The sequence below is a fragment of the Falco cherrug genome, chromosome 1 (assembly GCF_023634085.1).
Source record: "Falco cherrug isolate bFalChe1 chromosome 1, bFalChe1.pri, whole genome shotgun sequence".
NCBI classification, from domain to species: domain Eukaryota; kingdom Metazoa; phylum Chordata; class Aves; order Falconiformes; family Falconidae; genus Falco; species Falco cherrug.
Window position 1 is genome coordinate 61608291 of NC_073697.1, and position 15109 is coordinate 61623399.

Genomic DNA, 15109 nt, shown 5'->3' on the forward strand with positions numbered 1-15109 from the left:
GCAGTGTGGATTATCTGACAAAGTACCAGTTTTTCTGCTTTAGAATAAGCCTGACAGGAAGATTCAGACTGAGATAAAAATGTTCAACTATAATACTACAGATAAGAACAGGAAAATTATATTTTCATTGTTATTAGCAGGAAATGTTTTAAACCTCAAAAAGATAGGACTGCATTATTTAATGAAGAAGGAACAAAGTCCAAAGTTCCATTATCTAGCAGAATGAAACTAAAATACGAAAAAAAAAATCATATAAATATTAGTAGCTTAAGTGGATGACTCAGTACCCAATTGCTTTCTTTACTCTCTGTACTACCCTTCAACATTACAATTTGTACTGTTTTATGTAAGTTAGGGTATCAACCGATACTGCTTTTGATTGTGTCAAACTTCATTGAAAATGTGCATGTGGAAAGCAGGAGGCTAAACAGCTTATTTTCACTCAGTATAAAAAAGAAGGATTTTGCCTCTTTTTGGTATAATTGGCAGCTGGCACAGCAAGTTTATCCCCTTTCTTTCTATTCTCCCTCCCCATTCCACTCCCACAAGAGAAGCCTATGGCCTGCTTTACAAAAAAACCCAAACATTTGTAGAGCACGTGTGTGTAAGTTTTTCAATAGAAAACTTATAAGGAAAAAAGACAATGAAAAAAGCTGAGAGCAAACAGCAAGAAAATTCTAGGAACAAACATAAAAACTGTGGTGGTATGGACCATGAAAGTCCATACCTTAGAGAAAGTGAGAAGTGCTCAAGAATCAAACTCCAGGAAAAGTTATCTTACTACTAAACCAGAATAAATAAAAGAACAAAGACTTCAACATCCAAAAAGACTGGATGTGCAAGTCAGGCTATTTTCTTGCTTTAAAATGAAAAACGTTCTGCGTACTAAGCTCCTGCATCAGCTGTATTTTCAAGACCTACAGAATACTGTATTTGATTAAATCAAAAGATACTGTGCTGGAACACAAGGACACAACATACATAAGCAATCAAACTTACTGAGGGTAAAAAGATGAAAAGCAAGAGCTGCTAAAAGAATCACACAACTTTTGCAAGTCAAACAAAAATCTTGGTGTAAGTAAGTGCAGTTCTCAAATTGTTCTTATATGTACTGGAAATGGTCATAACAGCCTCTGCTCTACTTATAGGGAGACTTCATTTTCTCCCAGTTCTGATATACACATATGTATTAACCTGAGGATTTTTTCTCTCCAGTTATTTTTTGTTTATTTGTATTACAAGATAGGAAAATCTGTGTTCTTCTAGTATTCTTTGCCTAAGAGATCAAGTGTAATGGCAAAGATTGAAGAAAAATCATATTAACCTTCCTGACAAAAGAGCCTACTAGATTGCAATTTATACTACATAGCTCTTGCTGCTTGCAAGCTAGTGCTACAGGTCACTTTTAGAATAATACAGGAATAAAATGAAGCTATCCAAGTTCTCCACAGACATTTTTCCCAGTTGGTACCAAATTACATGATGCTTCTGTCCCACAAAACTAAAAAAAGACAGAGTAAGAACTGACAGAACAAATTTCAACCCTCTTAACTTGTTTCAGCATCAAGAGAAAAAAACAACGGAAAGAAAGAATTTACTATCATTCCAATAGGCACTGGCATATTCCCATTACATTTGTCTGTTTTGTTCTTATTTAGGCAAATTAGTTAGGACAATACTTGATGTTACAAGCTTATAGACCTGGAGAAGAAAGTTGTAATTTCTTGGGTCTATTTAATTACACAGTTGCCTAATACCATCCAAATGCAGATCTTTAGTTCAATCCTGGATTTCACTTTGTGTAAATTTGGAAATCCACCTGCACAGATGAAACCTTTTCTGCTTAAATGTGTGTAGAATACCTTCAGTGTAGACTGTGTTATAAAGATAATTAAACCATATTCTCTTTCAGAGAAGGCTGAATATTACTGTATTCTAAAATTCTAGGATTTTTATTAAAATGTGTATTTATTAACTTTCTTATCTGTAGGGAAAATATCCTTCTCAATTTAAAATATTTTCATCTCATCTCATTAAAATGTTGTCAATATTAAAAGTCTATTTTCAAGCTTTTTCTGCTGAGATTTTTGGAATGATGATGATAGTGCAATGGGACACTGAGCAATTGAATGGGGGTGTTTGGTCCAAGTTTTATTGGCTTTTGTTAATGTTTTATATCAGGGGTCCTCAAACTACAGCCCACAGGCCAGATACGGCCCCCCAGGGCCCACAATCTGGCCCCCGGTATTTACAGAACCCCCCCACCCCCCCCACCGGGGGTTGCGGGGGGAAACCAAGCAGCCGCAGATGGCTGCCTGCCACTTCATCCGCGCGCAGGCCCCCTGGTTAAAATGTTTGAGGACCCCTGTTTTATATAAAATGTATGTAGTCTATGCTCAGTAGGCATTCTGCTTCCCTCTCTCTGCCAGCTCCATCGAGAATATAAGACTCTGAAAGGGATACTTGCCTGTATACTTAGCTAAGCTTGATTCATTAAGGTTAACTTGCACTTGGATTTACTAAAGACCTTGGGAATTTTACCATAAATGGCACAAAATTTTAACTGCAGACAGCAATTTACTTTCAGGTATTTTGCTCTGGCAGCCTGAATTCAGGACTCCAAATGTTGGCATTAATACATCTAACTAAAACATTAATATAACTAAGGAATTAATATTTTTTCTTTAGATCAACAGAGAAAGGCAAAGGAAATTATTTCAATAATTAGCCTCTAAGCCAATTTTTTGTTCGTTTTATTTGAAAACAATATGTTACCTACACTCATCAAATGTTTTTCAAACTAGTCTATTGTTCCAGTTTGTTAGGTTTCCAGTGCTAAGTAATTTTTATTCAGGAGAAGATGCTCCATGCCAAAGTAAACTTGTCAACCCTGAAATTAAAAAAAAAAAAAAAAAAAAAAGAACTGCTGAACTGTGGACATTTCATGATTAAACTTACTGTAAATGGTATTGTGATGATTAGAACCTATAAATATCTACATAATGAATGCAAGAGGCTGTGCTTATGACAGATTGAGAAAGAAGAAAGGATTAGTTGAGGACAGACTTCCTCATCATTAAATGTAGCAAAAATTGCTCACCCTTAGCAACATACTACAGTGTTTTTACTTTTAATTAAGTTTTAAGTGCTCTTTATGCAAATTCTCCTCTAAATCAGTATCAAACATGTCCTAAAGCCATTCATACATATAGCTAATTCATTCTGTGCTTGACAATCCTGCTGCTGAAGCAACGTCAGCAAAATAGCTGAATTTACTAGATTTGGTTGAGGTTCATTCGCAATTTCTGATTAAACTGTTTATATTGTACTGGATTGTAATGTTAATCAGAATTAGCTAGGTGATGAAACATGACCAAAACTGATCGCAGAATGACTTTTGAGAAGATCAGATTAAAAAGTACAAATGGGACTAACCTGCAATGTGTTTATTAAGATTATCAATAGAGCAAAACTACCATTCACAGAGATTTTAGTTTTGAGATTTCGTTTTATATGACTCAGAGGCAGAACTCAACAGAGGTTCAACAGTATGACTTTGTGTTTTAATTAAAATTGTACAAGGCTCCAAGGTAAATATTTGTATTTTATGATTAAACAAAAGGACTTTATTCTGTGTTCAAATATAAAGCAGGATCAGTACCCTGTATAATATTTTCCTTTTCTCTTATACCAATGTAATTGCATATAAAGGACTGAATATTCACAAACTCACCATTTAGTTCTAACTCTGAGTAGTGGAGAATGTTAAGCGAACCAGCTGAACGTGCTGCAGGCCAGTTTTTGTTACGAAAAACAGCACAATGTTCTTAGTCACTTTGCAAATCAGGACATAAAATAACCACCTACTGTCAGGAATAGCACTATTTAAGCAGAACGTTACCTTATTTTGTTTCAGTACCGATGACAGAGATGGTTGCAAAGATTTGGAGACAAAACTTCAGGTTTAGCATTCAAAAATTTAGGCTTTGTAAAGGGTAATTTAGAAGCACCTAAGCAGAGTGAAATAAGGTTCCTTGTCACAAAAGTGCCTTTGAGTTCAGGGGGAAGACCTGATCTTCAGAAACCTGCAGTTCTTGTCTCGGACTGCACTGTCATGCAAAACCCTGAGTTCCAGAAAAGCCAAAATTGATGCATTTTCGCCCTTTTATATTCTTACAGCTTTCTAGTGGTTTTGCTTATAACCTTAGGACCATGAAAGAAAAATAAAAAGACATCTGTGACTTCGCGAAAATAAGCACACAATAAAAACAATTCAACCTTTGCTGAAACCTTCATGCTAATTCGGCTGTTTAATTAGACTGTCTCTAATTAGAGGTAATCTCTCTGCAAACAAGAATAAAGGTGTCAAATGTGCCAAATTAAAATAGTTCACTATTTTGCACGGAAAATTATGAAACTCTATGTTTCATATGGTCTGTATGCTCACACAGCTCTGAAAAGAAAAAATATTTTTCAGATATATATTTTTCAAAGCTATTAGTATTTTGATTTCAACTGTCACAATAATTTCATGGAGTTCCTTATTATTCTTTTCCATATATAGTTCCTGTCAAACACTGAATCAAGAGATTACGATTCATCAAAACCCAATTGTTTTCCCCCAGTAGGTTTTGGATTCCGTCTCAAAGAAATAGCTTTTCTTATCTAGCCAAATAAATATTATAAAGGCTTAGGTTAAACAAAGTGACCTCCAGAACACCTATCATTTAGAAAGACATCTGTTGCAACTGAAGATGTTACTTTGGTACTCCCTGCCAACTGTTTTAAAAGCCCAGATTAAAAGACACCTGAAGAGTTTATTTTCAGCATAAGGGTAAACTTTGATGATCTACTACTTAAGCAGCACACTATTTATCAGTCAAATGTAGGGGCTGACATTCTTTTCCATTAGTTTCTGATTAATTTGAAATATTACAGTGAAAAATCAGTAGACAACTTCTGACAAATACTTCATTTCCTCTTGAATAAAAGATTAATGAAATTTACTTGAACCACCTCATTTTTGGCTTTTATTGAAGTGCTATAGTAAAGTGATTGCAAACTCCTAGTCCATGAGATGCCCATGCAAGGTGTATCTCAGAAAAAAAGGTTAGCTTTTACTGCTATTCCACGTGAGCAATGTGCACTCTGCTTGCTACAACACGGGGCTATTTAGAGTAGCAAAGATACTTCCATTGTTCCATATTGACTTATCTCTATTTCAAAAATTTGGTTCTCCTGACTCCTTCAAATGTAAAATCTAAATAAGCAATGACATATGTTACCAATTTTAGACACACACAGATTTGCCAATGACCTGCTATCAGAAAAAGTTAAGGACCCAATAGCCATCCAAGACTGAAATCTACATCATACGCAGAAAATCTGTGCTCTGTGTTAACAGAGGCAATAAATCTATTTCTTCTACCTTCTTTCTCCACTTATAAATTCTATCTTAACATGCTGAAAATCAGATGTTTAATCTCAAAAGATCAGCATAGTTCAGAGATTTCTTTTATATGGCAAGTGTTGTAAACTTTCTGATTCCCACAAAAGCGAGGATTTACAGCAGCGTGTGCATGATGTCCTGGAGGCCCCTCAAACCATTGCAAATGGCCTTGAAGCAGGAGCAATTGGCCTTACACATCAGAAGCTTTCTGGGGAAATCTTCAAATAAATGGAATAAGGACACTTGGGAAAAATCTTCAATTTTCTAACACAAATAACAAGCACATTGTTTGCTATGCCTCATGTCATTGGATTAAAAAGAGGTGGCAGACGTAATGAATGTCCAAAGATGTTCTTTAGTAATAATATACCCAGGCCTGATACAGAGTAACACAGAAGTACACCTGGAGATTGCAAAGCGTTATGTGAAGGCAGTTTTTGAACTGATATAGCAATTCAGCAACTCTTATCTTCAGGATAGTTATAATAGTTCAACTTTTTATAGAAGGCAATGCAAACTGTAGCAGTCTTCACTTCAAACGGGACAAGGGTAGACAGAGAGTTGTTCTTTGGCATTGCTGGATGGACGTGAGAGAAAACAAACAAAACAAAACGTAAGAAACAAAATGCTTCAGAGAAATCAATAGTCACAACATGTCTTAGAAGACAATGGAAGTCAAAGAGGAAAAAAAAGTGTCCAAGTACCTGTGGGATATGTACCAACTAGAGAATATTTGGAAGTGAAATCAGTGGAAAAGCCTTCTTTTGTTCAATTCTTTAGAGAAACTACTTCTTAAAAATAAAATTAGAAAATCATCAATAATAGAAGCAATCATTTTTATTCCCACCCCCAAAGAATCCAGTGGGCCCAAATCTTAGGCAGTCAACTAGGTCTTAAGCATACATTCCTGAACGAAACTTCAGCAATCATTTTATTCTTCCAAAATCTCTTCATCTGAAGAGAAGTCAGGAAAAGCAAAGTAAGCCTGTGGACATTCTGTACATTTGAAAATATTGCTAGGGGTGGAATAAAATTTACATTCAAAGTGTGCAGCTGTGAGAAGTTGCATACAGGGTTTTTTTAAAGCCCACAGACTGTTGCCACAGAAGACAGTGCTTTTGCATAAAGACAAGCATGTGGGTTCTGCCAGTATCACATAAAAAGCATAAACTTACATGGCACAAACTTGTCATGTCCTCACTGAAAAAGCACAAGCCACCTTAAAGCTTTAATGAAATTATTCTTACTTTGCATTACACTCAACTTAGCTAGCCTTTGGAGGAGACAACGATCGTGTCAGTCCTTCTGCTAAAGATTGGTGTATATCAACTATTTTTCCACTTCTTCAACTCACATACTTTCTTTCTCACTCTGCACCTCAATAATGTCTATAATGTCTGACACTTGTTTAGCATCATAAATACGTTGCATTCTGTTCATCTGAAATAGAAACAACCTGTGACTAAACATGTAATTTGAATTATGCAGCATTTAGTCTGCACAAGGTTATTGTTGTATATCAAACACCCTCTGTACAAAATATCTTTCCATTCTCCTTTTTGATTTAGTCTAAAAAGGACAGAGGTAACCTGATGGAGAAATAACATCACATGGAATAGAAGCCCAGGCACAAGAGAATTTAAGCCAAGTGTTTACATACCTCACAGCAGAAAAGTTGGCGGTGTGAAGCTTCAGACTGCACAGAAGTGTCAGGCTGCACAGATGGCAAAAGAGGTATCCTTTAATGCATTATAATAGATTCTTTTCTTACCTAGGATGCAAAGTAACTTTGCAGTTCCTCGCACATTTTAATGACATTTCAGAAAGGATTTGTGAGTCATTTGCTACAGCAAAGCAGTAAAATTGGAGAAAAGCTGATTTTTTAGGAGACGCTGAAACTGACTAATTTGAAACTTAGTGGCAGGGCTGTTAATATTCTTGGCTATAACTGAAACCAATATTTAGATAGAAAAAAAGTGTCAGATACGATAGTCTCATACTTTTCTGCATGCATATACCTGGTGTCCAGGATCCATCTTGTTCACACAATACCAAACCAGCAGTTCCCGAAGAGATACCAGAATGTGAAAGTATTCAAGGAGATGTGATGGTGTTACCCATCACAGGTGTTTTTCCATGTTTTAGGTAGTTTTTTCATTATATTCCTTCCCCTTCATCTTTTAGGGTTCTTACCGAGCATGCTCCCATGCCTTGCCATTATCATTTCCCTTAATCTGAAAACAAGCAGGCAGCACTTTCTTAGCACAAGTGAATGGTAAGCAACAGTGCAGCATGGTGTCTCAATGCATTTAGAAAAGCTCCAGGTTCCACCAATTCCCCTGCTTATAGCAACAGGAAATAGATGCCACAAACACACTAACACACACTACATTGCCAAATCTCAAGCTGATAGGATCCCGACTTTAGAAGCAGATTATGGCCAATGCCACAGGCTTGTCTTCTGTTCTTTGAGACTTGTCTAAATTAGCTTAGGTACTGAAATGGTCTTGAGCTGCTGTCAGTCCTACAGAATTAAAAATAGAATAAAATTTTAAAATAAATCAATTAAAAGGCACCTTTCTCCTCCCCTTTCCAAAATCAGGTTTCTGGTAAAGCTGATCTAGATCTTTATTCTCATGATAAGCATTTTGTGCTCTTTCTAAAGCACAGTTTGTTTTGCACATCTAAATAAATATTAGTATCTGAACATTACTCTACAATGTTTACAACAATATTATGCTTCTGGTCTGATCGGGACATAAGCATAAAATGGAAAAATAACCAAATTAACTACTGTAAATATACATTTGAGGATCAAACACCATTTCTTATTCCTTTAAACCTATCTCTGTGGGAACAAAGCCAAGACACTTTCAGTGCCACATTCACAAATCCGATGTATTGCAATGGAGAGGCACAGAGCCAGGATCTGCACGAGCTTCTCCAGTATTTCAAGGACACTCTTAATATTCTAGAAGCTGCACAGGACCATCAGGACCTTTTCTATGATCTCCTGCATTTAAATGAAAGCATCATTTGTCTGGAAATACAATTATATTAATATAGAAGAGCTATTATGGCAGATCAAACGAATCTTACAGTACTCTGAACATTACAGGAAGAATATTGGTGTGTTATTTTCTGGTCAGAAAGTAGCAAATGAAGCTACTCTGGATTTAGATCACAGAGCCAAGAGCAGAAATTAGCTGCACAATCATCAAGTGATTAATATATTCAGTTCTAACACACTGAACAAAAGCTCTAGAAACAGGTACAATACTAATAATTATGGAACACACAAGCCATTTCCAAAATAAGCCTGGTACAATGCAATCTGATGCGATAGTGACATGATAATCAAGAGAATAGTGTAACATACTACAATGCCTACTTTACAGGCACTTCAATTGTTCCTTAACAAGATAACATATTAAAATGCATGCATAAAAAGTTGTTATACTATCCTGGCTTCACAAAATCTTTGTGGTAAAATGGGGGGGAGGGCAGGGGGAGATGTCATAGATAAAGATAAACCAAACTTTCAGGTCGGAACCAAATTTTCAGCATTTCAAACTGCCTAAACAATTTACCTAATATTTAGTGTGTACATATTCTTCCAAATTGTGCAAAGCACACATATGTAGAGTTTACATAAAGTAATTCTTGGACAGATTAATTTATTTGTATTTTTTTCTTAAATCACCATGTGTGCAATCCAATTCAAGACATAGGCAAAGCTTATTACCTATCCTCTGGCCTACAATGTTCTCAAGAGTATTAAAGCAAGTGGCTTTGATTCTCTGGCTGGATTTCAAAAATGGGGGTTTTTTACGCATGTTCCATAAATATAAAATTTAAACAGAAAACAGTATTTCTGACTCTCTGCCCCTTCACAGTAATGAAGGGGCTTATTGTCATCAACAGTCATATAGACCCGGACAGTGATCTAATAGCTCCCCTCTTTAATCTTCTGAAGACCAAGGTTATGTTGTTTAAAAGCAATAGTAATTTTAATAGCTATTTCACAAAAAAAAAACCTACCCAAAAACCAGCAATTTCAGTAGCTATTTCACTTTGTAAGTCAAGCAGAGGAGGGTGGTTTTTTGCTGTTGCCAGATGATTCATGAGAAATTGCCTAGAATTTGCCTGAAAATAAACTATTCACATAGCTGTAGTCACAGCTGCCAAGTTCTTCATTCCCACATTAAAATCAGAATTTAAAAATCTGTGCTCTCGTCTGTCAGCCTCACTTTCCACAGTTTATAAAAGGGATTTTGTCTGCATAATTATGTTAAGACCATTTCATACCCTAACGTAGTAAAGGAATATCAATATGCTGCATTTCTGCTCATGATGTTTTTTTCTTTCCAGATGGTATGTCTTCAGCTGGACTGTACTGTGGACATTAACTCATCTTTTCTCCCCAGTAATTGATTTGGTTTTCAGAGCAGCCACTGACTGCTTTCAAGGCTCACTGCATGATTTCTGTAATCATTTTTAACTTGATCCTGCTGTCGCTGAAGCAGAAGTCAAAACACCCTTTGATTTCAATAGTTGAGTATTAGATCCCTTACTTGTAAGAGATGTCCTGCTAAAGAAGGGGAGCATTGTAAGTGAGAGTGCAAATAAAGGAATGGAAGGATGAACTTGCATGGCACCTTAAACAATATCCCATGTCCGCCTCTCATGTCTCTCTTTCCCTATTGGAGTAGGACAGCAAGGCCTGATGTTTCAGTTTTGTGATCCTTAAAAATGTCCAGTCTTGGTTGAACAGCTGCATCACTGTATCATTGCAAAGTTTTGTGCCTTTGTTATTGAATTTTGAGCATAGGTGCCGCTGGAGCAGAAAATCCATCTTGTTTGTTCCAGCTTCACGAAATGTGTTAGAAGACAGCATGATTTATTTTAGTAAGCAATTTTAACAGTATCACTGTAAATCATGAAAAGCTTTGCATTGACTTGCTTTGGAAGGGTGTTATGGGAATCTGTAGCTTTACGTAATTATTAACGCTGTCATGAGTGCCTTAATTTTACCCTACTTGGCAAAATTTGTTCAACAGATCTCAGAAAACTAATTTCCCAGGCAAGTAAAATGTCATTTCCTCAGATTCTAAGTTCAGTTTTAATACACAGTTCAATGTATGTAACTTCCTTTACACTGCATTTTCCAAAAGTCTCAAAACCATTAGATGAGGAGTTCTAAGTCAGGTGATTCACTATGGTTTCCATTTAGGTTTCATGCAAGAATATACACAATGTTATGCAATTAATTTATTAAATACTGTAAGAGTACTGGCCAAAAAAGTTGATACAATTAATTTGTGTAATTATGTTTTTCATCTGGAAATTGGTTTGGATTTTTTATCTATAGTTCTTTATCTTTTTCTTTATGACTGAGCTGATTTTTTGCAGACATTACTGTGGCATATAATAATTTGCTCTCATCTTTTTTGCCATCACCTTTCAAGAAAAGCAGACCTCTTTTTCATATTGTGAAGAAAACTAGGATAAATTGGACATTTACACTACAAATACGTGATTTTTTCATTTTATTTTGGATCCGGTACATGACAAGAGTTACAGAAGTTTTCAAAATCCATTGAAACTTCTAAACAGTTCTTTGAGTACTTTAAGGAGTATTTCATAAATACATTTTCTTTGGTAAATCATTCATGTGCTGAAGGATAACATAGTAGCTTTGATTAGTTATTCAAATCGGTTCGGACAGATTTAAAATCAAGCTTAGCATAGCAACTGAAATTACTAACAAATTAATAAAATATTCCCAGTTCTACTGTTTACCTGATTCTGGATAAGACATACTATAAATTCGCAACTATGTTTGCAACTCATTATCTGGTGACGAATCTCAGCAGCAATAGAAAGTGAAACCTGTTTAGTCAGATACTATGAATTGAACCAAAATCCAGGTAATCTATGAGCCTTAAAGGAGCTGAATTGCTGCCAACTTTCAGTAGTACATTGCTTTGTTATTCAAATGCCCCAAGCAAGCGTATTCACTTATGATTTCTGATACACTTTCACATCAGGGTGATTTTCCATTACTTCATTTCTCTAATAATACATGTTCATAGCTGCAGGTTAGTATTAAAGAAAGAAATTGACCTAAGGAAATCTGAGTAGCCTTGAAGAAATCACGAAAGAAGGATAGTTTCATGTTCTGAATAAAGTCATTACTTTCTAATGGATTTTATACTGAACGATTTTCTTACTAGTTGTAAAGGTTTATATAGCCAATGTATAACCTACATCCTAAAACTGAAAGAGTAGGAATAAATCTAACAAAGCTATAGTTCAGACAATAGCACCTGTTTTAGGCTGATATCAAGAAATGACCTCTTACAATAGAAGAAATAATTGATTAGCAGAAGTGAAGATTATGTTAATCTAAACCTAGATTGTAGTATTACATTGCAATACTGGAATGAAGGAAAATGTTTGCCTGACTAATTTTTCCACTTTTCTTGATTTCTATTTGTGTATCTTACTTCATTTCTTCTTTTGTTAAGATGGACTTCATACATTATATATATATATAATATATATAAATCTTCACACAACTGTCTTAATACATACCTTTAAAATTCCAGTATTTGGGAAAGGGAGTAATTATTTAAATCTGTGGCAGTGCCGTAAATGCAAGGGGGAACAAAGGAACTGAAAAACACTCTATATCACTGGAATGACTTATGGGAAAATTTCTAGCACATAGGGACAAAAACATGTCACTGAATGATTTTATTTTATTGTGCATATCTCAGGCTTACATACTGAACCTGACAGTTACCAACATCTGAAAGTTCATTTATTGCACTCATTTTCCATGTAATTTTAAAACAATTAGTCACTAAACACTTTTTCACATTATTCCCTTTCATTTTAATCATGCAACATGTCCTTTATTTTGAAATAAGTTATACGCAATATTTCTACTGCCTTAAGTGAAATGCACAAAGGCTTTTCCATGGCTTTTTCCTCCTGTTTCAAAGGAGGTTCCTCACCTGTTTCACAGAGATGAGAAGAAAACGGAAGACTAAGTCTGTGTGTGTAATGGACTGTTAGCAGTTTTTCTAACAGAACTGGACACTCTGGTTTTGTCAAACAGGGTACATCTAGGCAGCAAAGAGGAAAGCAGCCTTTGTATAATTTCCGAGCTCCTGCTGTAGGGTACAAGCAAAATGGAGGGATATTTGGAAAAGCTCAGAGAGCTCATGTTGAAGAGGAAAACAAGAATATAGATGAGAAGAAAGGATCCATCCTACTAGGTTACAGTGTGCATAGAAAGAGTGAGTAGAGAAAGTTATGCAACCCAACTGCACCAAGTCTTTTGGCTTTGGCCAAATTTTAGGAGCCTCAGGGTAAGCAAGAACCTCATGTTCATTCACCTACAATGAGCATGATTATCTTGAAAACAACCTCTGAGAAAGGTATCTCACCTCCTGAACTGCCTGGGGTCAGAGTTTCACCTCTCTAACATTTGCACTGATTATTTTTGTGCTAGCTACTAACTACATCATTGTTAATACATTATTTTTTCTCTTTTTGTAAATAAATGTAAGAAATGATGGATCAATAAATAAAGAAGACAACATAACTACATTTGCAATGACTCAGATCTGTAAACTGAGTGTTTTCACTTAGTAGATTCAGTATCTGGTTGTTTACTGCATATATGCTGCAAAAACTCTGAACTTGAGATTCATTCTTTCCTCATCTTAGCATGCTCCTACCCTTCCCAGAAATATTGCTAAGATCACACTAGTTGTGGAGCATCAACAACTTTGAATGAACAGTGAGTGAAGTCATAGACTGAGCTCTATTGCTGTAGGCTCCTGGTCTTGTATCAAAAGGAACATCTATAGGTGGGTCCAAGAGAAGAACCAACAGGAGAGAAGAAGAAACAGAATCTCTAATACCCTTCTTGGCAACAGTGTGAAGAATAGCACATAGCAGCTGAAGCAATGGCATGGGTAAGAGAAAAAGGTGAGGCCTCATAGGGTACCAAAATTTCTGTGCTGTGTTACTGTGTTCCACAGTGCTCAAAACCTCCTCACTCTATACCAGCTTTTGTATCATACTTACTACTGGTGAGTAAGCACCAATAAGAAAACCACGTCATAGGCTCACTGATATATGTGAAGGCCATATAACTTAATGATTACAAAAATCATTCATTCAAGAGCCATTTATATACAATATTATTTCACTGTGTGACACATTCTTTCACAGTTCAATTGCACCAAAGCATTCTGTGCCTGTATTCACTTATTTATATTTATCAGCATATATTATATATATATTTATCATTACCACTTTAACTATATGGTACCTGCTGGTAAACTTTCTCCTTCCAGTAAAAACAAATGGTAAGTTTAATATATCTCAGTAATTAATCATAAGCCAAACCAGCTGTTCTTCAGTGTGTATAATCATGGAAAACAAGCAGCTATCATCTTCACATATGAAATACTATTTCATGCTGGAAACAGGAATTCTGAAAGTATTGTGTCAGCTTGGAATTTCACAAAAACTCAGTTTACTATCAGATGAAACCAAAAGCAATACAAAATATATTTCAGGATTTCCATACTTCATTTATCAATGTTTATTACTTGTTATTTACTTGGCAAAATGACAGTTTGCACTGGAAGTAGGAACTGTCACAAGCTTAGACTGATAATCAGCATCTTCAGATGCTCTTTCAGAGCTGTTGGTTTTTTCATTTGCCAAGCTGTTTTCCCAGCTATCACACACACTAATTGCTATTATCCCATTGATTTAAAATCCTTAGGAAGCCTGTATTCCTCCTGTGCCTTCAGATCTTCGTTGTTACGTAGCCCGTTTAAATGCCTTTTAAATGTTTGTCTATCAAGATGATTTTGCTCTTATCATCTGGGCACCACACCTAGTGCCATCAAGCAAATGCTTTGGGAGGAACTGGTGGTGCATTACAAATTCATCCTTGCATGTCAGATCGTAACTACTACACATCTTTCATTCTGGTTAGATATAGGAAAACCCTCACCCTGACAATTTTTCTTCAATGAATGGATAAAGTTAGGTCAGTATTAAGGAACTGGTTTTCCCTATTCAAAGGGAGAGGCAAGCTAAACTATTTAGGCAGCGTTATGTAGTCTGTTTTAAGCTCAAAATATGTGAACAGCAAGAACAAAAACAGAAAAGAAGATGGAACATATAGAAAAGAAGTTAGAGAAGGCTGCTGGATGTTCATTCACAAACAATGAGAAATTTTAATTTCGATTCAAAATGCATTAGAATCCAAGGTAAAGTTCTGTTTCTAGCAAGAAAGGAGTGCTATGGAGTTTGGCTTTTGTTTGTAAAAACATTAGAGATTTGGAAACAATCTTTGAAAAGCCAAATACAGTGCCATACTTCAAAGTAGAGAATGGGGCGGGAAAAAAACCTGTAGAAATGATTCTTATGAACTAAAGAAAAAGAATGGGAAAATATATCAAAAGAAGGAGTAGCCAACAAGATAAAATATATCTCCTTCAAAATGGTTTCTGCAAATGTAATTAAGTAATAAAAGAGAATGAAAGTTGTTCTCTGCAGTGGGCTGCCTTTTTTGAGCAAAGAGGATTTAATGTATTTAACAATACAAGCTGCTACAGCACCAAC